This window comes from Manacus vitellinus, unplaced genomic scaffold (genome assembly GCF_001715985.3).
Source record: "Manacus vitellinus isolate BGI_N305 unplaced genomic scaffold, ASM171598v3 scaffold_22_pilon, whole genome shotgun sequence".
NCBI lineage: Eukaryota > Metazoa > Chordata > Aves > Passeriformes > Pipridae > Manacus > Manacus vitellinus.
The window spans coordinates 9,129,313-9,151,854 of NW_021939632.1; positions in this window are offsets into that span (position 1 = coordinate 9,129,313).

A 22,542-nucleotide genomic window follows, 5' to 3' on the forward strand; every position below is an offset into this window, starting at 1 on the left:
GGATAGCAGGGCATGGGGAGCCCAGGGTGGGAGGGAAACAGGCTGGGGGGACGACACACACACTAGCACTGTGCACAAGTTCCTCTAACCACGAGCGAGGCTATGCTCTGAGCAGGATGGGGGTGGAGCATCCCATGGGATGGAGACGGGGCACAACTTCCCGGGCTGGGGCTCACCTCTACCAGGACAGAGCCTGGGCTTGCTTGGGCCGTAGCATTGTGGCTGGAGTGGAGGGTGCCTGGGGCTGTGCTGTGTGTGTCTGTGTTATTATATGGTAAGTTATTTTCTGATTGTGAATAAAAGTGGATTGGAGACAGCACAGGTTATTTTGGGGTGCAGACCCTGCTCTTCCTGCTGCCCAGGGCTCTCTACTCCTGTAGGGTGACAGAAGGATTGAGGGGGACCCTCAGTGCTGCTGACCTACTTGTCTGAGTTTTCTTCCTGGTGCTCTACTGCCATCCATAATAACCACCCTCTTAGCTGTTTGTAGACTGGCAGGAGGTGGGGACCCCCTGGAGGGACACCAAACCCTTACAGGGTGGCTGCTGGGAGGCTCCTGCCCAGCTGGATGCATGCTGGACCCCATCAATCCCATGGGAATCCTGGCTGTTGCCCCCATGCCCATACTGGGGCTGGGGGCTGTGCCCTCCCGGGGAGGGATGGTGGGGCAGGAGAGCAGGGAGAGGGGAAGCCAGCAAGGGTGGGCCAGACAATGGGGGTCCACAAATGGCAGTTTGCTGCGGTGGTGGGGAGGGCACCCATCCGGCTGCAGCAGCCTGCAGGGGCCAGGCAGTGAATCATGCTGCTGCTATCTCCTGGCTGATAACTTCCCCACTCCTCCCACGGCTGCGCACCCCTTGGGGCTACACAAAAAAAAATAGAAGTGAATTAAAAAAAAAACTAAATCAAGAAGGAAAATACCAGGCTGAAAGGAAGAGAGCGCCCCAGGCCCAGCAGGGAGTGGCCTGTGTCCTCATTTCATAACGCTTCCAACAGGCAGCCAGGGCTGGATCAGCTGGGACAAATGCACTGCATGTTGCCACCCCTGGGCAGGAGGGCTGGTTTTGCCCTTCCAGGAGGGACCAAGTGGATGGGTTCCTTGCTTCTGGAGCCAACTGTGTTTTAGGGGCTGAGGAAAAGAGGAGGATACCGGAGGTGCTGGAGGGAAGTCCAGCTCCAGTGACCTTGTGGCACCTTTGTGGCTCTGTCTGCCTGCTCAGCAGGGACAGCAGGACAACTGATCACCCCAGTGGCTCCCTGCAGCAAAGACTTTGGGCTGGTGACGTTGCAGAGCCAGCATCTCAGCTTGGGGTTTGGGGTATCCAGGCTTGCCTTGTGGAGCATGAAAGTAATGTTGTTCCCATGGGGGGAATTTGGTCTGACAGGGCATAGTCCAGCAGTTCATTTTCCCTTCTGAGGTCCTGCTTTTCCATCTCCATTATCCATCTCCAGCATCAGGGCCCTTTTTCCAAATCCTCAAGACCTTTGCCTTTTGGTCTTTGCCCCAAGCACTGAACCCCATGATGTCCCCCTCCCTCTCAGGCTGGTCAAACCCCTCTGTCCCCAGGGCTGTGCTGCTCAGGGCAGTGGGGCTCTGCACATTTATCATGCTCCAGCACTTTGACGTTGGCTTCCCACCTCCCAGGGGCTGCTTTGCAAGTGCCTGTGATCTGAGGGCTGCCTAAGGTGATGACTGACTCACCACTGAGCTCTCCCTGCACTGCACTGGCCCTTTCACTCCCCTGCTTGCTAATCCCAGGCCACCTGCACTGCAGCAGCTGGATCCCAGGACATGACACCCCTGTAAGGGGACTGGAATGGCAACAAGGTGTGTTTGATGATGCAGAGAGGTGACGCAGGGCAGGGCTGTTGCCCCAAACACATACCACATCCCCCAGTGAGGGACCAGGCTCTGAGCATCCTGGATCTGCAAAGACTGCAGCTTGCTCTCCCCTCGCCACCCTGTTTTGGGAACATAGCACTGTCAAAGAGCATATCAGTAAAGCTAGCACAGCTAGGGTGAGAATCCCAGCACAGTGCCTACTGCTGTTTGGTTCTGCAGAGACCCTGTCTGAGCTTGGGACCCAGGGACATTCAGAGGCAAACATAAGAAGATCCCTTGGTCTTGGTTGGTCTGCGGGCGGCATGGTTGGGGTGCAAGCACTGTGCTGTAGGGGTGCTTTGGGCTGCAGGCAGCACGCTCTGGGTGTAGGCAGCTCCAGGGCACAGGCTTTCTGGTTGCAGGATCGTATTTCCTCCCGGAGCCAGCTGGCTTCCAGTGCAATACCAACCTTCAAGATCTGCTCTGTGGCTTCCCACGCTGAGTGTCTGGGAGCCACAGGCAAGAGGCCAGTGTGCCTGTGGTTACAAAAAAGTGTCCCCATGCTCCTCTAACTGGGAACCAGCTACCAGGCAGCCATCCTAACAAACACACTGCTGGGCAGAGAGTGTGCAGGACACCTCCTTTCCCCACAGCCACTGCTGAACCTCCAGAACCAGTTGCCAGTGAGGGCTTGGCTCCCCATGGTCAACACAAACTTCTCTTCCACAAACTAGCCTCCCTGGTCCACCAATGAGATTTGTCCCAGTCCCATGATGTTTCTTCTCATGGAGGAACTATCTGAGCCTGCTGAGCTGCTCCAGCCTTGCACATTCTGCTGCATGGCCCCCTCATTCCCTGTGAGGGACATCTCCAACCTGAAGAGCACTGCACATGGTTCTGGGCTGACATGGGTAGGGTTCAAAGTGATTCACCCAAGAGAGAGAAACGACCATCAGTGTAGAACAGCCCAGGCACATTTCCAGTAGAGGGGACAAGATTTTCCCAAAGCTTTCTCATCATGTTCCTGCAGAGGCAAATCACTAAGAGAGTTCCAAAACTGAAAAAAGAAATGGCCATTCTTTTCACATGCATGTCATGAAAAGGGCACTGAAGGCTTCTAAAGAAGGCAGCAAGTCCATGCTAGCAAAAGCAGGTGGAGCTTGCTCCAGTTTCATTAAGTATTTTGGCCCAAGCTTTAGAAGTTCCTCCGTCCCTGAAGGTCCCTGTTGCAGAAGACGCCACCAGCCCAGTGGCTCTGCTAGAGCCACGTGTGAAGTCCAGTGGTTTTCTCTAAGTTTGAACTTCCCAGTCCCAGGGGCAGGAAATCTCAGATTTTCCAGCAGGCCAAAAATAAATCTCACTTGGTGCCCCTACGGCTGTGGAGAGCAAAGGGAAAACCTGACCTGAGTGTGACCACTGAAAAGGCAATACAGACCTGAGCTGGCCCGATTGGTTTGTACTTCTGCCAGGTCTGAAGCCAGATCTGTAGCTGTCCAGATGTGGATACCCTAGACTGGTGCTCTCTTAGGCCCTGGTCTTGTGCCCATCACCAGACACAGCGTGGAAGAGCCGAAGGGGCAGTGAATCCCCTCCAACACAGCAGGTTGCTGGGTCCTTTCTCCTTTTACCCAAAGCCCCAGCTTATCTCCTGCTTCTGGAAAGCTCCAGCAAGGGTGGGGAAGGTCTCTGGGGGTGGCAGGGGGGGAGTGGGGGGGGGCTGGGACTTTCCCCAGGAGATCACAAGAGGAACTTTGGCTGGAGGGTGGGGGGAACCGATGAGGAGTTGCTACATCATGCCCCAATGAGCCGTGAGTAACTCCTCTGGTATTTCTTCCCCGTGCAGAACAGTCATCAGAGCCAGATCCTGCCTGGGGGAATCGCTACACGGGAACACCCAGCCCCATCCAAATTCCATTCCTGCTCCCAGCAGAGACCACAACATGAAGCAGAGCCATGAGTGGATGGATCCCTGGTACCCCCTGTCCCATCCCACTCGCTGGGATGGCAGGAGCATGGCGATGGGCAGGGCTGGCAATGCTGGCTGGCAGAGCCTGGTAGGTTGCTGACCCCCAAAAGCAGCCAGATCACCTGGGCTACTGGAAGTCACGAGAGAGCAAAGCCTCATTGCATCTGCTGGTCCAAAGGGAGCAGAGGGCAGACCCTTTCCTGCCTTGGTCTGAGCAACTGGCCTCCATTCTTCCTCAAGTTGAGAAGCAGGTAGCCATGGCTTGAGACCCATCCTGAGAGCCTGGCTGGCACAGTGCTGCAAGCTGAGATGCAGAGAGTGCTCCAAGGCTTTCCTGAAGTTCAGCCCCAACATGTCATGCTTGGCACTAGCACCTGTGCAACCCCCCAAAAAAGAAAAAAGTTTGGCCCTAACTGACCTGCTTGGCAAGGCGAAGTACCTACAGCGAGGCAGCAGCTGGCTTGGGATAGGAGCCCAGGAGTCCTGCAGTCCCTCTGCTAGGCCCAGCTCCTGCCCACCACTCCCTGGCAAACATCCTGGTGGCACTGCCCTCCATGGTGAGGGGTGGGTCACCTACCCAGTGAGAAGGGTGTAGCCACCACCGCGTTGAGCTCATTGAGTTACCAGATATGCCAGCAGCAGCCAGACTTGGCAGTAGCGCTGCCACTGCCTGGATGGACTGCAGCCTCCTTGCTCAGCCATAACTGCATCAGCTCCTGGTCCTTCATGATTTATTGTCCCTGGACAACAAGTTGTTGTCCCTGGCTGCCACATGTCTGCAGAAGGGCCAGCAGAGTCTGGATACACATGAGATATGGAGATGGAGAGCAGAGGGAGGGCTTGGGCTGAAGGCTGTGATGGAGCCAGGGCAGCTCCAAGGGCTGGGATAGGAAGAACTGTAGGGGGAAGTGGAACAAGGAATGGAAAAGATAAGGGCTGAGCAAGCTGGGAACAGAGTTTAGGGTGCACTGAACCCCTTAAACAGAAGATCTGAGCAGAGGCAGTGGGTGCACCAGAGTGAGAACAGGTGGGGGACACATGAGAAAGAAGGCTGATAGTATGTTTGGGAAGGGGGTGATGTGGAGGTCCTCTACAGCCCAAACCCCAATGGCTGAGATCCTCACCAAGCAGATGGGCACCAAGTCTCCCCAGAGAGCCTGTGGACTCAGAGGGAATGCTCTCACTATTAGACCACCTTGCCTGTAACTTGTCCCTGCTGCAATGGCTGTAGTTAGGGTTGACTCAAATGTTCTTTCTCTCTCAGTCCTGAATGCGGTCCTCTGCCCCAGAACACACCAGGCACACCGCAGACCTCTTGGAAAGTGTGTGAAGAACACTTGTTCCTGGCACGAGTCTGTGATACATGAGAATAGGGCACCCAGCACTTTTCTTTATCCTGTGACCAGAGACCTGTCACAGGGAGTGCCCAACCCTGATCACTGCATGAACGGGGTCCACCAGCATCTTCAGCTCATTGCTTCTATGAGGCAAGAGAAGACCTGGCTGTAACAGCACAGGACACACTAGGGAGGGATGTGAGCCTGGAAATAGCCTGGTGGGGACACCAGAACAGGTGGGAGAAAGGGAGGAAACTTTTTGGGAGAAAGGGGGAAAACTTCTTGGACATGGATGGAGGAACACCTGGGGAATTTGTGCTATTGTGCTACCCCTCTCCTTCCCCCATAGCAAAGGGAGGTTCTGGGTTGGAGAGGGAGATGATGAAGGGGCAGAACCAGCATGGGGGCGGGAAACCAGTGCAAGGGAGGTGGGAGCAGGCAGCTGAAGGCTGGGGGATGAAAGCACAGGGTCCAGGAGGAGGGGAGCGACAGGAGCAGTGCAGAGGCAGCCAGCATAGCCAGGTGCAGTGGGAAGGGCTGGGGGGAAGGTAGAGAAAAGAGGCCAAGTGCAAAGAGAGCAAAGGCAGCCGAGGAAAAGAGAGCATGGCCAGAGAGGCAGAGATGAAAGGGGGAGTGAGGCAGGGGAGAGATGAAAGGGCCACGGCGCGGGTGCTCCTGCCTCCTCCCCAGGCTCCCGGGGGCTCTGTAATCCCCGAGGAGCTGGCTCCTCTCATGTGGTGGCCCGCAGCTGTGTGCGGTCGGCTCAGCCCCACCGCTCCGCACTGGGACTTTCCAGGAGGGGGAGAAACCCAACACAAAACACATGACTTAACCAGTGCGTGCCAGGCCCCTGCGCACGCGGGGTCCAGGGGAACCCTGTTATGGGGCACACCCCAGGATGTTGCAACTCACTGGGGCCAGGGCCAGATGGCAGACACGGTCCCCTCTGCTTCAGGGAGAGATGGTCCAGAGCAGGGTGAGTGGGGTATGAGCCCGACTAGTCAATGGGCAGAGCTATGAGATTGTTACATGTGCACACAAGAGCTGGGTTGAGCTGGGTTGAGCTTGGATCAAACAGCTTCTGTGGCAGCATGGGGCAATCCCTTAGGGTCATCCCCTGAGGGCACGAGGCGGGGGGCAGGGGCCATATGGGCTCAGTCCCTCTGTCTTGTTTCCTCTGTCAAGTGCCATATTGCCTGCTGGGCTTGGCTCTGGGTACCAAGGATGCAGCAGGACTTGGCAGCTGAAGTTGGCACCCATCCTGGTGGGTCATCAGGTTGTTTTTTCTACTGCTCAAAAGCAAACGAAAAACCCAGGCCATTGCAGATACTTAAGCAGCACTTCCAAGGCACTTGTGACTTAGGATATATCCATTCTCCATGTCCAGCTCAGGCCACTGGAGGGAGGTTCTTTCTCACAGCAGATGACCTGGCTGCTGGGCAGTCTCCTGTTTACCACTGCTGACTGCAATGATGCTGGGCTTGGCACAGATGCTGGCCTCAGCAAAGATGCAGGCTGTCTCCTCAGCTTTGGGGCAGGTGGGGCAGCAAAGCTGACACCCATGGAGGGTGCCCCCTATGTCTCCCTTCCTCCTCATCTCATTTTGCCCATGACAACCTTCTCTTTTTTGCCCATGTGAATCTGGTGAGCTCAGTTAGAAATCACTCTGAGCTTGGGCAGCACCAGAAGCTGCCTTTGCCCTCCTGTGTCAAGGCTTTTCCTCTCCCCATCCCCGCTTTCAAGATGAAAGAGGCAACATGGACAGGGAGTTCCTCTGAGCCCCTAGCAAGTGTCACTCTGTAGGACCTTCCCCTTCCAAATGCTATCATGGAGCAGGGTTCTGTCTGCTCCACAGGTATTGCCCCTCTGGGAAGATCCCATCTAACTCCATCTTTTTGGCTACATCTGGAAGCACTCTGACTTCCTTCAGACTACCCCATTCACTCTCAGCAAAGAGCTGGAAGGGGACTCTCCATGGCACAAGATGGTCCCAGTCCTAATGCATTGTCCCTGCCCGTGCTACATCTGGCTCTTGCTCTGCTCCAGATGGGGAGGGTCACACCACCCTCAGCCACACACACATGAAAGAAGGGGCACAGCCATCCCAGGGTGCTCCCCGCATCTGCACAGCGGTCCCGAAATTGATCCTGGGAACATCTCTCTGTGCTGGCTGGGAGTGCTGACTCCGTGGCTGCAGTGGGCGCTCTCTTCACGGGCCAAGCGGAGCAGGTGATAAGGGTGCTGTGGTGTGGAAGAGCCCAGCACATTTGGAGAGCAGGAGGTGGCTGTCCGCAGGCCCCCTTCCCTCCTGGTACGAGCCAGCCCTCCCCAGAGGAATGCTCCGGCACAGGCGCAGCTGCAGGGACGGGAGGTGCTTGCCAAGCGCCGTGGCACGAAGGCATGATAGGGCATGCTCCGCCGGACCACGAATACCTGTCCCAGGCAGCTAGAGGCACCCAAGGCGTGTACGGGTGGCGCAGGAGCACACACTTCGTCAAGCCTGGGCGGTGGTGCTCCACTGGGAGAAGAGGCTCTTTCCAGTTCGCCCTCCCACTCCCGCTGGTAAACGGCAAGCTCCCGCTCGGCAGCAACCCTCTTCCCCATCACACTCTGCACGTAGCACACGGGTCTTATGGGGGGGGAATGCCACTTTTCTCACTGGTAAAGGGGGTGCAAGGGGTCTGGCCTGAGGCTGGGAGTGGGCTGGGTGATCTTGCTGGGTCCCTCCAGCCTTAGCATAGCTGCTTGAACGAATTGCCAAGGGAGTGGCTGAGAGTGGATCAGAAATGAGATGTGCAGTGCAGTGAAAGAATAAAGAGAAGCACAAATAGTGGTGCCTGGTGACTTGCTCTTGTTTGCTGCTTTCATGGACATGGACTGTGTGCCTGTACTGCTCAGACAGAGATGTGTGATCCTATTGCTGCAGGATCCTATTGCTTGGGACAGGCTGCACTCCTCTGCCACTCTGCCACTGATCACACTCCCTGCACCAGACCAGGAGAACGTGTCATCACAAGATTCTCTGCTTGATTGTGCTCTCAACCCAGGTATGGACACACATATCCTTGGGGCATCCTAAAGGTCTGGCTCCAAGTAAAAAATGACAAAAAATGCCAAAGTCTCCAGCTGTTTGCAACCATTGCCTAATAATAAGGATGCACTGCACCATGACACTGCCAGTGCAAATCCTCTGCCATGATCAGCTGGGGTAAATACTTGTTGGAGGAAGGGGCTTTTGCTGAGCAACATCTCAGAGCAAAGCTGGGTTAGTATTGATAGCCCTATGCTGGCTAAAGGTATGCTCCAAACCTCCTGGGAGCCAAGGGTTGGGAGTTCACTCTCTGCACATTTGGGCTAGCAAGGAGTCACATATCCAGCAGCCAGAACGTTCAGGCACTTTTGTCCAAGACTGGGGAGTCTGCAGAGCTGGAGGCTTTTGAATCAACTGATAACCTTTGAAGACACTTGTCCTCAGGAGGTAGAGGCTGTGACAAGAGAGATGCAAAATCAGAAGACTTCTGCCACATTCCCCCAGATGTAAGACCCAGAGCAAGCCTGAAGTGGCTGTGAAGTGGAAGGCAGCAGCACTGCTGTTGTCCCCTCACATCCCTCTCCCTGCACACACTGCCTGCCCTGCCTTACAAGGAGAAGCAATCTGTGCTGTCATGATGTGTCATGCTCACTGATCATGGATGCTGAAGCTTGTGGTGGGATGGAGAGTCCTGGATTGTCTTTGATGTGGCTGCCTGCTGAAACCACTCCTGCAAGGTCCCTGGGCAGCAGTCCTGGCTGTGGGGCAGATATTCCAGACATGCAAGGGCTCCCCTTCAGCTGATGTTGGCTGGGCTGAAAGAGGAGCCTGGCAAAAATTGGGAACATGGGAGGTATTGGATGATAAGCAGCCTTTCCCTGGAAACACTTTGCAGGCAGTAGGTTAGCCCTGAAGCCTGCAAGATAGATGCTGTCAGCTACGATGTCAGCACACAACAGCTCCTGTGGATAATGCAGCAAGAAACAGCCAGGCTGGCAATAGGACCCAGAAGTCCCGTTCCTGGTCCCACTTTCATGTCACATGTCACCCAGAGTGAGAGGGAGCCTGGTCCTTATGTTGTCTCTGTAGCCTGGTGCTGCTGCTGAAGGAGATGCCTTGAAAAGACATCCCCAGAGGCATTTCAGGATATGAATTACCCATGGCAGGTGACCTCTGCAGCAAAGTATAGTTCTAGATCAAGGCTGAATTGAGCAGGGGTGTGAGGCAATTTTGTTGCTTGACTTGGGGACCAGGAGATGGAGAGGGGAGAGGGAGGAGGTTTGTCTTTCCTCAGCCCATGCACACTTCAGGGGGTGCTCAGGCTGTGAGCAGAGCTGCAGTTGGAGTTGGTCCATATGGTTCCCAGAACCCCCTGACTCCCTATCCCTATTGCAGGCCTCCTGTTGCTGCAGTCACACAGCACTTTAGGCTTTGGGGATTCAACTCCATCCGTGCTCTTCTGGGGAGATGTCTTTTTCCACCAAGCACCTTTCTTCCCTGTGCCACTGCAAAGCTGGGGACTGGTCTGGCCCCATACTCACACCCAGTATCTCTCAGCTAGGCAGCCAGGCTCAGAAGGAGCCTGGCACTCCAGCTGCTGGCAGAGTGGCCCTCCCTTACCAGCTGTCCCACACCGGGGCTGCAAATAAACAAACATACATCCCAGCATCAAGCCCCAGCAACTCATCCCCTCCTAAAGACGTAATTATAGTGAGGCAGCTGGTGAGCAGCACTTGAAACCTGGCGTGTAAACATGGCTTTCTCCTCCACCGCACAGGCAAAAGCAACCTCCTTCAAGGGGAACAGTAATTTCAGGAGAGGGTCCACGTTTTTGCGGTGAGAGCTGTGGCCAGAGACTTTCATCTCAGCCTTTTGAAGCAGAGAAGGAATAATAGATGGCAGACGGCAACACCCCACCTTGCTGTGCTTCCTGCTCTGGGCCATTTTCCACCTCCCGGTGGGTATCTGAGTCTCCCTGCCTTTTCCAGTCCCTGGGCCAGCTGCTGGTTCCCTCTCTCTTGCCAGGTGAGGGCACAGGGAATCTCAAAGAGCTGGGCCAGGGCTGGCACCAGCCAACCAGGAGATAAAAGAGCCATCTCGTACCCAGAAGGGCTGGCAGCAAGAGGCAAGAAGGGATAGCTGGGCCACATCACTACCCCGGGCCACATCACCACCCATCTCACTCCCTTGCACCACCATTTCCAGGTTTGTGGCTGCTCCAGAGCCAATGGACCAAGCGTGAGCACTCGGATACCTTAGTGATGGGCACCCTTTGAGACCAGTGAAAGAGGGGTGGCTGCTCACAGTAAGAGATAACCAGAAGATCCCTGGAGATGTCAACTCTTGCCAAGTGAGCCCAGACTATCACATGAGGGATATCCCACTCTATACACAAGGATGCTACATCACTGCAGTGTCCCCCAGTCCTGTCTCTGGCTCTCAGCTCTACACAGAGGTCCCTTGGGTACAACAAGAGGAGAGGAGGGGTGTGGGAAGCAGAGAGCAGGGAGGCTGGGGAGGCTGCATAGATGGAAGAGGGTTGGGAGAGATGATGGAATGAAGGAGGATTGTCCCAGTTGGGAGGGGTGGGTGCAGAAGACCCTTGCTCCTTGCTTTGTGTCCCAGCCCCTCCAGTGCTCCCCCATAGACAGCCCTGAGCACTGATGCTCCTGAGCTTTGGGCCCCTTTGCCCAAGTGCTGGCTCACCATCACCGTGCTCCTCGCTGCTCACCCAGCCTGGTGTCACCAGAAGCCTCCCATGCCGAGTCTGGCACAGCTGGGTCCCTCTGGGGAAGGAGATGGCATGTGCCCTGCCAGCATGGAGAGGAGTGCCACTCTCTCCCATGGTGCCAGCACAGCGTCTGTACAGGGAGAGGGAGGGACATGACAGCCCACACTGCCACACCCCACAGAAATGCCAGGCTGAGCACTGGCAAGTCCAGTACCATGGAATGCCAGCTGGGCACAGCTTTCCCAGCACACGCAATGGCAATGATTTGAGAGACACTTGGTTTTGTGGGAGTGATTCCTGCTGGTCTTAACACCCAGATGTCACGTGCTGAGCTGTGCATGCTGGCAGCAAGAGGACAGACACATGTGGAGTGGTGGCTTCCAGGCACCTCAGGCTGACTCCCTGCACACAGCCTCTGCACAGTTAGCTGAGGGCAGGCATACTATGGATGGATCAGACTATCTCAGCACACTCTGACAAGAGTGCTGACTTGTGTTGGAATTGTTACTGGAAGTATTGGACACAACACGCTGCCTTATGCCCTGATGGCTTGGTGCTCTCCAACGTCCAGAGCCAGAGTGTTAAATCTACCACCCTGAACCACTTCCAGTTCAGGTAACTGCACCTGCCAGAATCCCCTTTCCCACAATTTGAGGGCAGGGCACCATCTTTCCCTTGCTGAGTGGTAAAAGGGATGCTATTGCCTCCTGGGGATGCTCGGCCAATGCCCAATATCACCCCTGGCAGACCCAGGGGAGGTGCTGGCTGCCACATTGTGAGGTGCTGCACAGAAGATATGCATGGTCCAACTCCCCACTGACAGAACTCCTGGGAGGCACACAGGAGTTGCCAACAGGGAATTGGTCCCCATCTCTCAGAACACTTGGGGAGCTGTGTACAGAAGAGGTAATTGTTAAATGTGGGATAGGCTGAGCAGGGAGGGCACAAGGCCAGGGAGGTGGCAGACACTTCACCAAGGCTGGCTTCGTTTACACAAGTTGAGTTTTGTTCAGTATCTCTCTGGGGTTTCATGGCTGCATGGTACCATCTCGTGCTGCTCTGGTGTCAGGGAGGTGGGGCCTTGCAAAACCTTCTCCATGAGCCATGCCTCAGTAGGACAAAGCACTGAAGGGATGGGGCATGGCAGGGCTTCCTCAGGTCTATCCCAAATGCCAATGCCAAGCCTCGGTGAAACCATGGCCTCAAAAACCCTTGGGAGAGCAGCACTGGATGCAGGTGGGTGTCCTTATCCAGGGAATGATGGTCACAGCCTGGTCGTGTCCTCGGCAGGCTTTATGTGGAAGCCAGGTTGAGGGCATCAGCAGTGGTGTGGAAGCTGTAAACGCCCCCATCTTGATCATGGTCCTGACTACCAGAACAAGCATCACCTGGGGCAGATATTTTGTTCCAGATTGGCTAAAGACCAAGGCACAGGGCTGCCAAGAGCTAACAGCATCCACTGGGCCAGTCCCCACTGACCTCTGCAGTCTCCACAGACCCCTGAAGGTAGGTGAGAGATGCCCCTAGTCTGGCAGGAGGCAGGCCCTGGCTGTTGAGACAAGCTCCTTTTGCCTTCAAGCATCCAAATGCATTTTTGTGTCCACTAGAGTTGATGTCCAGATGGCTAATGGTGCTAGGACACAGCCCCATGGTGCCCATGATGCAGACCTGGCTCCCAGCCTCCCATAGTCCTTTCCACTGTCGCACGTCATGGAAGCGGAGCCTCCTGTCTTGCAGGTATAACCTGCCCTTGCCCTTGTCCCAGCTGTGCCTTGCACACGCTGTGCTCAGCCAAGTAGCCAGGCTTTGTGTTGCTCACTGTCAGCACCCTCCAGCCCGTGCATCACCAGCAGACCTGGTTGCTGGTGATATCAGCTCCCTGCTTGCCAGTGCCTCAATCAAACTGGTTTCAGGACTCTCCAGCATGTCCCTGCCAACACTGCCCTGCCTTGCTGACATACCCCCCTGAGCTGCACATCCCAAGCATCATCCTGGCCCATCCCCAGCACATCCTCTGCCATCAATCAGACACAGTGCATGTGTCTGCACCAAAACCTTGCAAAAAAAGGCAAGGACGTGGCTGGTCCACACACTTACCCTCACCAAGCTGGTCTGGGGCTCAGGTTCACAGCAGCACATCTCCTCTCTCACTCTGGGTCTGTGCCCACCAGACCCACCTGCTCCTCAGCTGTGCCCACACAGGGGAGGTCCTTGTGGTGCTCTGCTGAGCAGGGTCCTGTGCTTAAAGCCTGCCTGAGGCAGGCTCCTTGCTTGGCTGCAGGGGAATATGTCAACCACTCCAAGTTTGCCTGCCCCAAGGCTTTGTTGGCTCACATGGAATGGAGGAGAAGCATGAGGGCCTGGCTCATATTGTGTGATAGTCTCATGGGTTACATGCAGAGACTGCACAGCATCTCATGGCATCCAGACACCTCTCCATGCAGCTGCTGTGACACCCTGACCATCCCCAATCCTGCAGGCATGGCCCCTTGGCTCCTTCACTGCCTGCTGCTTATCTCTGCCTGGCACCCAGAGCTGGTTCCTGAGCAGGAGAGTCTGTTCTGCAGGTCTCTTGCCTATTGGTCCTTCTCAACACACTCAGTCTCTGGTTTTCTGGCTGGCTGCAGGGGTGAGCAGATCTCCCTCAGCCCCACAGTCCCATGCTCTCCCATACCAAGCGCTCCCAATATGAGACAACCTCCCCAGAGACACCACTGCAAAGCCCTTCATGAAAGTCATGGGGAAGGGGCAGAAAATACATCCAAGGCTGCCTTGCACTTTCCACAGCCAAATTCCACCTGGCAGAGAAGGAGCCTTGGAGAGGCTCCCTACCTGCTCGCTGCTTCGGCCACAGCTCAGCAGCTGAGCTGGCTCCCCAGCACCTGCCTCCCCCCACCCTGCAAGCCCCGGGGCAGCGTGCTAGGAGTGACAGGTGAGTTGGCAGCAACTCGGCTCCGGCACCCCTCGGCACTCCTTCAAAACCAAGCCCTTTGCACGCCGTGTTTCTGCCGTGACGAAGCGGCAGACATCAAGGAGAAGTAATTTGCTGGGATTCTTCTGGCCAGGTGTGTCCCAACGCCCACACGCTGCTCTCACCCGTGCGGACAGGAGACACGTGCTCTGATGTTTCCCGACACCCGGGCATTGCTGCTGGCTTGTGGTTTCTGGAAACACTGGCGGGGAGGGGGGCGGGGGGGGGTTGGGTTGGTTTTTCTCTGAGACCTTAAATTCAATGGGTGAGCATTGGCTCAGGATTCACCCTTCCCAGGACACAGGTCATGAGACACCAGACATGCAGGGTTTTGGAAAGATTACCAAGGCAGCTTTACTCCCTTCAGGACAAAACCATCTCCAAAGGGAGCAGCGATGCTCTGCCCTTCCCTCTGACCCACCACTATGGAGCATCCTTTGGCTTTAGGCAAGTCTTATCCTATACCCAAGCAGTTAATATGATGAATCACTAGGTCTGCCTCCTGCTGCTGCTTCGATAGCTGATGACCTTCCTTGGTAGAGCCAGGAACAAGCCCTCTGCTCTACTTTCCATGTTTCGCTGGTCTCTGAAAATCCCTCTGAGTTTATAATTCCCAGCTGTGAAACCAAACTATTCTGTTCAATCTCTGGCATCCCATACCCCATCTAATGGCAGGGCTCTGGAGCTTGGAGCAGGGCTCAGGGAGGAGAATCTTGAGCAGGGCTGGTGTGGTGGCTTGGTTCCCCTCCATCATGGTTCCTTAGCAAGGAAATCATTCTTGGAAGCTCAGTGTTGGCTGTGCCCATTATGAAGCTGGGCTGGTGGGCCAGGCCTTGGGGACTGGGACATGCCCAGCTCCCACTGGATTAGCAGGAGCTCTGCTGGACAGTAAGCAGGGGCAGAGGGCATGTCACATCCCCAGCACAGAGCATCTTGACCCAGGTGCTCCTGCCTTGCCAGCTGAAGACTCTTCCACCCAGTTAGGGTTTTGGGGCCTTGGGCCAGGGCGGGCACCTCTCTCAGGAGGGTTTTCCAAGGAAGGGATGCAGAGCCTATCTTCTCAAACCATGCCTCTCCCAGCAAGGCAGACAACAGCTTCTGTTGGGATGGGCTGGGAATCTCTTCCAGCCAGCACTGCTGCAAGCTTCCCCATTGCCCAGGAAAGCCATGAGCAGATAGCCAGTGAAGGCATACATATCCCAGCATCTGGTGAAGCTCTGGCATGCTCAGCCATAGCCTGGGCCCAGTGACAGCTGGGATCAAACCAAAGTGCTGATTCGGCTGAATCCAGGCCAGGGTGGCTCCTGCTGTTGCAGCAAGCTGAGAGGCTGAGAGCGACCCAGACTTGGGGATCAGATGGCAAAGACAGCATCCCACAAGACCCCCACTCCCTGCCCAGTGCCCACTGCCCTTTATGGAGCCAGCCTAGCCTGCAGAGGAGGGGTGTTGGGGTTGGGGTCTGGGAACACCCTCTCTGTGGCTTCCCTCCTAATAATGAGGGGATGATGCTATGTGCGCTAGCTGTTCCTAGGGGAAGAATGTCCTTTCTTCCCTTGCCATGTCGCGGCCAGCTAAGTACAGGCCTCCAGCTCAGCAGCCTCCTCATGGCTTGCTGTTGCAAAGTGTACCTTCCACATCTGTCTCGAATGCTCCACAGCTGCTGGGGCTGCCCCCTCCCTCTTTCTAGCACATCAGGGCCAGGTGTCACTGAGATGGTGAGGCCAGAAATACTGGGACAGTCTGGGATGCACTGGGAGGGGATGGTGCTTCATCTCTCACAAGGAGGGGCTGGCACTGGGAATCCTTCTGCAGGTGGAGGAGGAACCCTGTGGCTGTCTGTCATGTGCCTTAGACCACTATAATGGTCCTGCTTATATGGTTATAGTGCTCCTCCTGATATAACTATAGGGACCACTACTTATACAGCTATAGGGGACCTCTTTATACTCTGACAGGGACCACTGAGCCAGGAAGCTGCTCACGTTCATGCAGAGACTTATTCACCTCCCCTTGCCCAGCAATAGAGATGTGGTCCCAGTTTAACAGCCCACAGTTTCATGCGGGCAGCCTTGGGGCTGCCTTTTTGGCCCTGTCCTTGCTGTGCAGGGCTCTGAATTTCTGCCATGATAAATGCTGGTGAAAATAAGCCAGGGGAGACAGCTTTCAGCACCCCGGTGAGCATGAGAGCCTCAGAGGGCAGGCAGGGATCTCCAGCACGCAGGTAGCTGCAGTGGTGAGCAGAGCGGTGTGGGGCTGACCCACCTGGGCTGCAGACAGTGTGTCCTCCACAGGTGTGCAGGCAGGTGCGTGTGCATCCACTGCCCTCTGCTGAGGAGTGCGGGCAGCTCAGTGGGGCTGAGCGTGCAGGGCTGGGGGGGCTGGACAGGCCACGGGCACCGGCAGCTTCCTCAGAGGCTGATTTTGCTCCCTCCATCCCACTCCGTGGGAGTAATATGACCTCTCAAGTCTCACTGGGTGCTATTTTCTGGCCCCAGTCCCCTGACCCCTGAATCTGAGCTCATCCCCCTACCACTCCCAGCCTTCCCTCCCATAGCTTTCCTAGTTTCCCGCTGAGCTTGGTCCCTCTCTTCCCCCTTCCCATTGTTTGCTTGGGGCATGTATGTGCAATTATCCATCTAGTTTTTACTTCCCCCAGCACCAACCAAGCAGAACCATATGAATTAATAACCAGGAGCCAGGAGGTACCAAGGAGCTGCTGGCAGCAGCCAGGTTCTGTGGGATAGTGGTGTACCTGCACAAGCCAGGTGTCAGAGCTGCCTATGCCATCCGTGCTCCATTCTGCCCTGCCCCAGAGTTGTGCGGCACTTCTTCCCAACTCTCATGCTCAACTCATATGCCAACTGATCACAGCAAGCCAGTGGGATCTGGTCAGGCATGGCCCCTGCATGTTGCTGAGGAGGCAGGAGGGTGTCAACAGGGCCAGATTCAGCCTCTCTCTGTAGGACCTCAAATTACCTGGGGAGCTACAAGCACATGCCTTGCTGTCTGGAGGGTCTCTGGTGGGCCTAGGGTATGTTTAGCTGTAAGAGATCATGGGGAAGAGCTGCTCCCCCTCCCCACATGCCTTCTATTCCCTTGCTGCTTCTCTGTAAATGTGCCACTTAATTCAAATCCTCCAGAGGAAAGGAGTGGAATCCCTAGTTATGTCTGCACTGGTAAAACAAACAGTCCCAGGGCACACCCAGGCACAGCAGGGGGATTGTCCCTATGGGAATTTTTAGCATTGCCCTTGTGTGATTTTTGGCTTGGGCCAGCTTGTACGGATCCAGGCAATTTTTGCTCACAGTTTAGGAGTTAGCCTTGGTCAGGGACAATCCCAGCAGGATCTAGCACACAGGCTGTCCATTTTCAGGATATGTTTCACAGCCTGGAGGTGGGCTGGTCCTTGACAGACGTCCTCAGGGCCAAAGAGGATGCCTGGGTTTGTTTAATTTAGCTTAGGGCTGTAGAGTATCCTTCCCAGAGGACATGGAAATGGGTATTTTGGAAATACAGCCCTACTGAACCTGGTGTGTCTGCTCCAGGCATGTGGAAGAGTCTCTGCGTAGAAGAGCTCCCAGGCAGGGGAGAGCAGTGGGACTCTTTTCTGCAGGTCTTGTGAGTCAGAGTTGGGATGAAAGTCAGGGAGAGTTTCAAGGGACTGCAGGCAGGGGAAGGGCTTGGGACAGAACCTGTGAGTGGGATAGGGTGTGAATACATCCATCCATGACATGGGAGAGCTTCAGCCCATCTCACCCCAAACCCATCTGCCACATACATCAATAGTATTGAGGTATATTCACATACTCACATTCATAAACACTACAGTGACCCCAAAGGATTTCCATCCCAGGGTCCTGCTGGGCATCACTTGCCCTCTCCCACCAAGGCCACACAATGCTGGCAGTGTTTGCACATCTGGTGGGCCTGAGGGCGGGGGCAGGACTCGTGTGTGTGTGTGTGTGTGTGTGTGTGTGTGTGTGTGTGTGTGCACATGCACCAGTGACGGGCAGACGCCCTTGGCGTGCCGCGTGCCTGTGTTTGCACTGCGCTTGCCATGTGCCTTTTAGGGCACGTGTGGGAACTGGCAGCTTGGTGCGGGTGCTTGGCGTGGGCAGGGGCTGTTTTGCTCAACACCTGCCTTCACCTACGGCTGCGGTTTTGATGCAGAGAAAGAGCAGGCTTTTGATGTCTGTGTGCGTGTGCTCTGCGGGTATTTCACACACGCTGTGTGCAGCCTGCATGGATGGTGTTTGCACATGCGTGTGTGTGTGTGCACATGTGCGAAGTGTGAGATCAGTGTCTCAGCTGGCTGCCACTCTGGCTGCTGGAATCCCTGCCTCCCAGGCCATGTTATAGATGAATACACTTGAAAGCATTTTTTCCCCCTTAGCCACCAGATTTCACTGGGAGAAGAAAAGGAACCGGGCACTTTATCTTCATTAGCAGCTGGGAGCCTCTTGGGGCGGCTTTTGTCTGGGCGATGCTCCCTCCGCCCCTGCTCTTATCCCCTGTCCTCACTCATTAGCCCTTTCCAGAGGGGAAAGGGGCTGGCTGGCAGGGTCCTGCAGCTTTGCTGTGTTCCTGTTCCTGCTGACCACCATGTCCAGCCACCCCTAGGCAGCAGGGCTGGGAGGGAAAAGGAGAGATTCCTTTTCTGGTCTGCCCTGGGAGACCCCAGAATCATTTCAGGTCCCAAGAAGCTCCTTCAGTTAGTCGCTAGCTGCTGCCACCTCTGGGTTTGGAGGTGGCTTAGGCCAGCATTGGCTCACGGTCTGCAGGTCTGGGGAGTAGGATGGAGGGGGCTCCATGACTAAGCCCCCACGGGAAGGGCTGCAGCTGGTGGGTCGAGGGCAGCCCTTTCCTTCTGGAGCTGCTCATCTCCTGAGCGGCAGGGGGGGGGGGGGGGAGCAGTCATGCCCACATCCATTAATACCCAGTAACCATGACAACTGCTGTGGAGCTATCATCCTGTCCCCAGGCCAGCCACCACAGGGTTCCTCTCAGAGGGGTCTCAGGACAGCAGCTTTCCTTGAATCACTGCTACCTATGGGGTGGCCTGTAGACTGAACATTGCCCCACTGCCAAGGCCTGTGGCAGTTTGGAGGGCATACATCACCACTCCTCGTGCCAGGGCATCCCCAGGCAGGGCCAGGGCTGCTGCTGACAGGAATTGGGGCAGGATGCTGAGGCCACCATGGCTGTGGGGAGGGCTTTGAGGAAGGACAGGGGCAGATGCAGCTGCTGCTCCCCTCCTGCAAGCCTAGATGCTGGAGGTTCAGCGAGACGGTGAGGTAGGGGTGTTGGGGGCAGACTGCCTTAGGTAACATTCCTCCTCACTTTAAAGGAGCCATAAATCACTCATTCTTTATTAAAAGCTCTGCCTGACCAGGAGAGAAATGTCAGGAATATAAATCAACTCCACTGCTCTCTTGCAAGGGTCCTAGCTTGCCAAGAACTGCCCCCTCCACTGTCCCCAGGTAGGGCACAGCATAGCCATGCTGTGAGGTTGTAAGGAATAAAAGTAGAGTCTCTCCAGGTGGCGTGGGCTTGAGCCCTCTGCTTCCCCCTGCTCCTCAGGGCTGCAGGGAAACCAGGCAGTGCCCTGGCCAGGCAGGTGCAGGGATGCCACAGAAGTGCCCATGCAGCACGTGGACAGAGAGCAGCCCCTCCTCGGGCCCCTCCTTGGGCCACCAAGAAGGAGATCCCCTTCTCCCTCCACCTGGCTGGCAGTGAGAAGGGCTGGCCTTCCCCAAACACACAGCCTTTGCTTAGGAACTGAAAGACCCCAGCTGAAGCCAAATACTCCCTACAAAGCTCCTGATATCCTGCAACTGGCAAGGATTTTGCCCTAAAAGATGGCCCCATTTTGCAGTTCCTGCCCGCCCCGGGAGCAGGGATGGGGGATGGGGAGTTCAGCAGGTGGTAAAATACCTCATCCCAAGCCCAAGGACAAGCTGTACAGGGCCGGGTGCCCATGCCCGCCTCTTGTCTGCACAGAGGCAGGGGGATAGAGGTAGGTGAGAGCCTGAGCAGGAAGAGGACTCGCTTACACAACGTTAAAGCAGCAGCCGGCACTGAGGTAGCTGCGCTTGCCTCTCTGTCTCCTGTTTTTCCAGTTAGATGCATGGCTTAATATAGCAGCACTTATGTTGTAAAACATTTGCTCATAAAACAGAGAGGATGTGCTGTGTGGGAGCGTGCGCAAGCCAATCCCCAGCTGCTTTTTGATGTCAGCTTGGAAATTGCAGCATCCTGGCAACAGCTGCTTGCTGGGGTTTACGTGCAGCCGGGCCAAACCTGCCCCGGGTGTAAGCCTGCAGTGATCTTTGCATGAGCCTGGTGGGTTTCCATCAGTTCCAGGTTCTCTGTCCAGGGTACAAGGGGGTGCTGGGGGAGGTGTGTGCAAACCACCAGCAGATCTCAGCCCACACCTGGTACCACAGAGCTGGTGCCGTGGGAGCCTTTCTTACTGAAATGAACAGCAGGTATGACAAAATTCAGAGCCCAAGGGAAGGGCAGTGACCACCAGTATTGGCACTGCAAGTACTGGCTGTGCATGCTGAGGAGGAAACAAATGTTTCTGGCCAGGTCTCCCTGCAAGCTCAGCTCCATCAGCTGTGTTGGTGGGAGGAATCACTGCCTTGGCTGCTCCCAACAGCACTGGCCTTTCTCAAATGACTTCGCCAGAGGGGGAGCGGGCCGATAAAGAAAGTTCGTCAGGCAAAATCAGGCCAGGCTCAGGCAGTTTGCTCACAGTCAGGCTTCCACATGTGGGAAGGCTGAGCACTGAGGGCTTCATCCTGTGCAGAGGTAAGGACTTGGCAGGTTGGACTAGGCAGCCAAGGATAGCTTCCTATCTCAGTCTAGGCCTCAGCTGAAGAGGGAATGGGCTGGGAGGGAAGGAAAGAAGGCAATGGGAAAGGAGCTGGGATCTTTTTGCTTGAGAACCTGCTGGGACTCTTCCATCAAAGGGAAGGAAGCCCTAAGCCCAGGGCCACAGGCTTTCATGAACCACTTGCTGCAAACCCCAGCCCCCATGAGACTGTTTATCCTGGCATGGGAGAGCCCATAATCCGCAGCCCTGAGCCAGCCTGCGGAACATAACTTTCCTCCCTGCTGCAGCCCCAGCAGCAGGCCTGTGACATCTCTCCAGGGTCATGATCAGACCCCACACATCATCCCCAGAGCAGCTGAGGGTACAGGGCACAGGGATCTTGGGGTCCCATCTCAGCTACTCACAAACCTGAAAGCAGGTCCCAGCCCAAGGGCAAGGGGACACGAGCAGTGCTGGGAGCTTGTCACCACGGCTGGCTGGCACCCCCAAAGGGTCTGACCTCTCAAGTGTCTCTCCCAGCTGATCTGACCCAAGGTACCCTGCAGTTTCCCACGTTCCCTCCCGCCTGCCACCCGTCATATTTTGCATTTCTCCCTCTATCTTATCTCCCTGCCGGCTCACCCCTTTGCAGCTGGTCTCTTGTTTTCCCTCTGCCCTCTCCCTCGCTCCTTGGCCTCACCTGCTCCAGCTCCAGCCCAGCTTCCGTGCTGAAGGACCTCGAGGCAGGTCCCTGATAAGGGCCAGACCAAACAAGAACCTTTTGTGCTGTGCTGAGCTCATTCACAGGAACCAGGTGAAGACCCGGCCTGGGCAGAGTAAAGAGCGATGCATGGAGGGACCAAGTAGTTCAGTGCCTCCATGTGGTGCCAGACATGCAGCACAATCCTGCCTCAGTTTCCACACTTCTCTGAAAATCTTTCCTCTGCCCCTGCTCACAGCAGCATCTGTCCCTCAAGCAGGGGAGGGAGAAGGGCCCATGACGTGGGCTGAGCTGGGGAGGGAGGGCACATGTCCTGCTGAGAGGTGCTGTCAGTGCTGAGTCCTGTGTGCATAGGGAGCCTGGCAGCCAGCAAGTGCAGGGAATAAAATTCTCCTCCCTCCCAACCCATCGCTGGGTTAATATTCCCTCTAACGACAGACGGCTCCTTTTATCCTCTCTCATGCTCCTGCCTGTGATTTAATCTTGGAACAAGCCATGATTATTTCCTGTACAGCTGCCTCCCTCGCTTCCACCGTAGACCAAGCTTGACAGCATCTCACCAGGCAAGGAGCAGCCTCTCCTTCAGGCCCCCAGCCTGGCCATGGCTGAAGGCAGAGAGACCCTCTCCAGCACCCTGTGTTTCCAGTCCTACACTAGGGGTGCCATGGGAAGAGGAGGGACAGACTGACAGGAACCCTCCATGGGGTTGACAAGCATCAGGGAAGAAAGGGTGATAGGGAAGGTGGCCAATTGCTTGACTAGGTGATCTTCCAGGTCCCAGCTTCATGGGGTAGATCTAGGACTGTGAGAGGAGCCTAGTGGGTCTCAGATTGGCTCTTGGGAGTTATCACGGTATTAGCATAGAAACACCTACCCCTGGATCCCTCATAGCCAAGGTAGAAGGCAGCTGGATCTCAGGCTGCCAGTCCTTGGCTCAGGGCTGCTGAGGACTGACAAAGGCAGGATCTTCTCCCAGAGAGAGTGAGATGGATTTACCCTCATAGTCCTTTCCATCTCACAGGGCTTCAGTGCTTGAGCAGGTGCACCTCAAGCTCAGGACCACAGGGCACACAGCCTGGAATCCTCCATTAATGGTGACAGCAGAGCTGATGGCATGGCCTGCAGCAGCTCCAGAGGGCCAGGGAC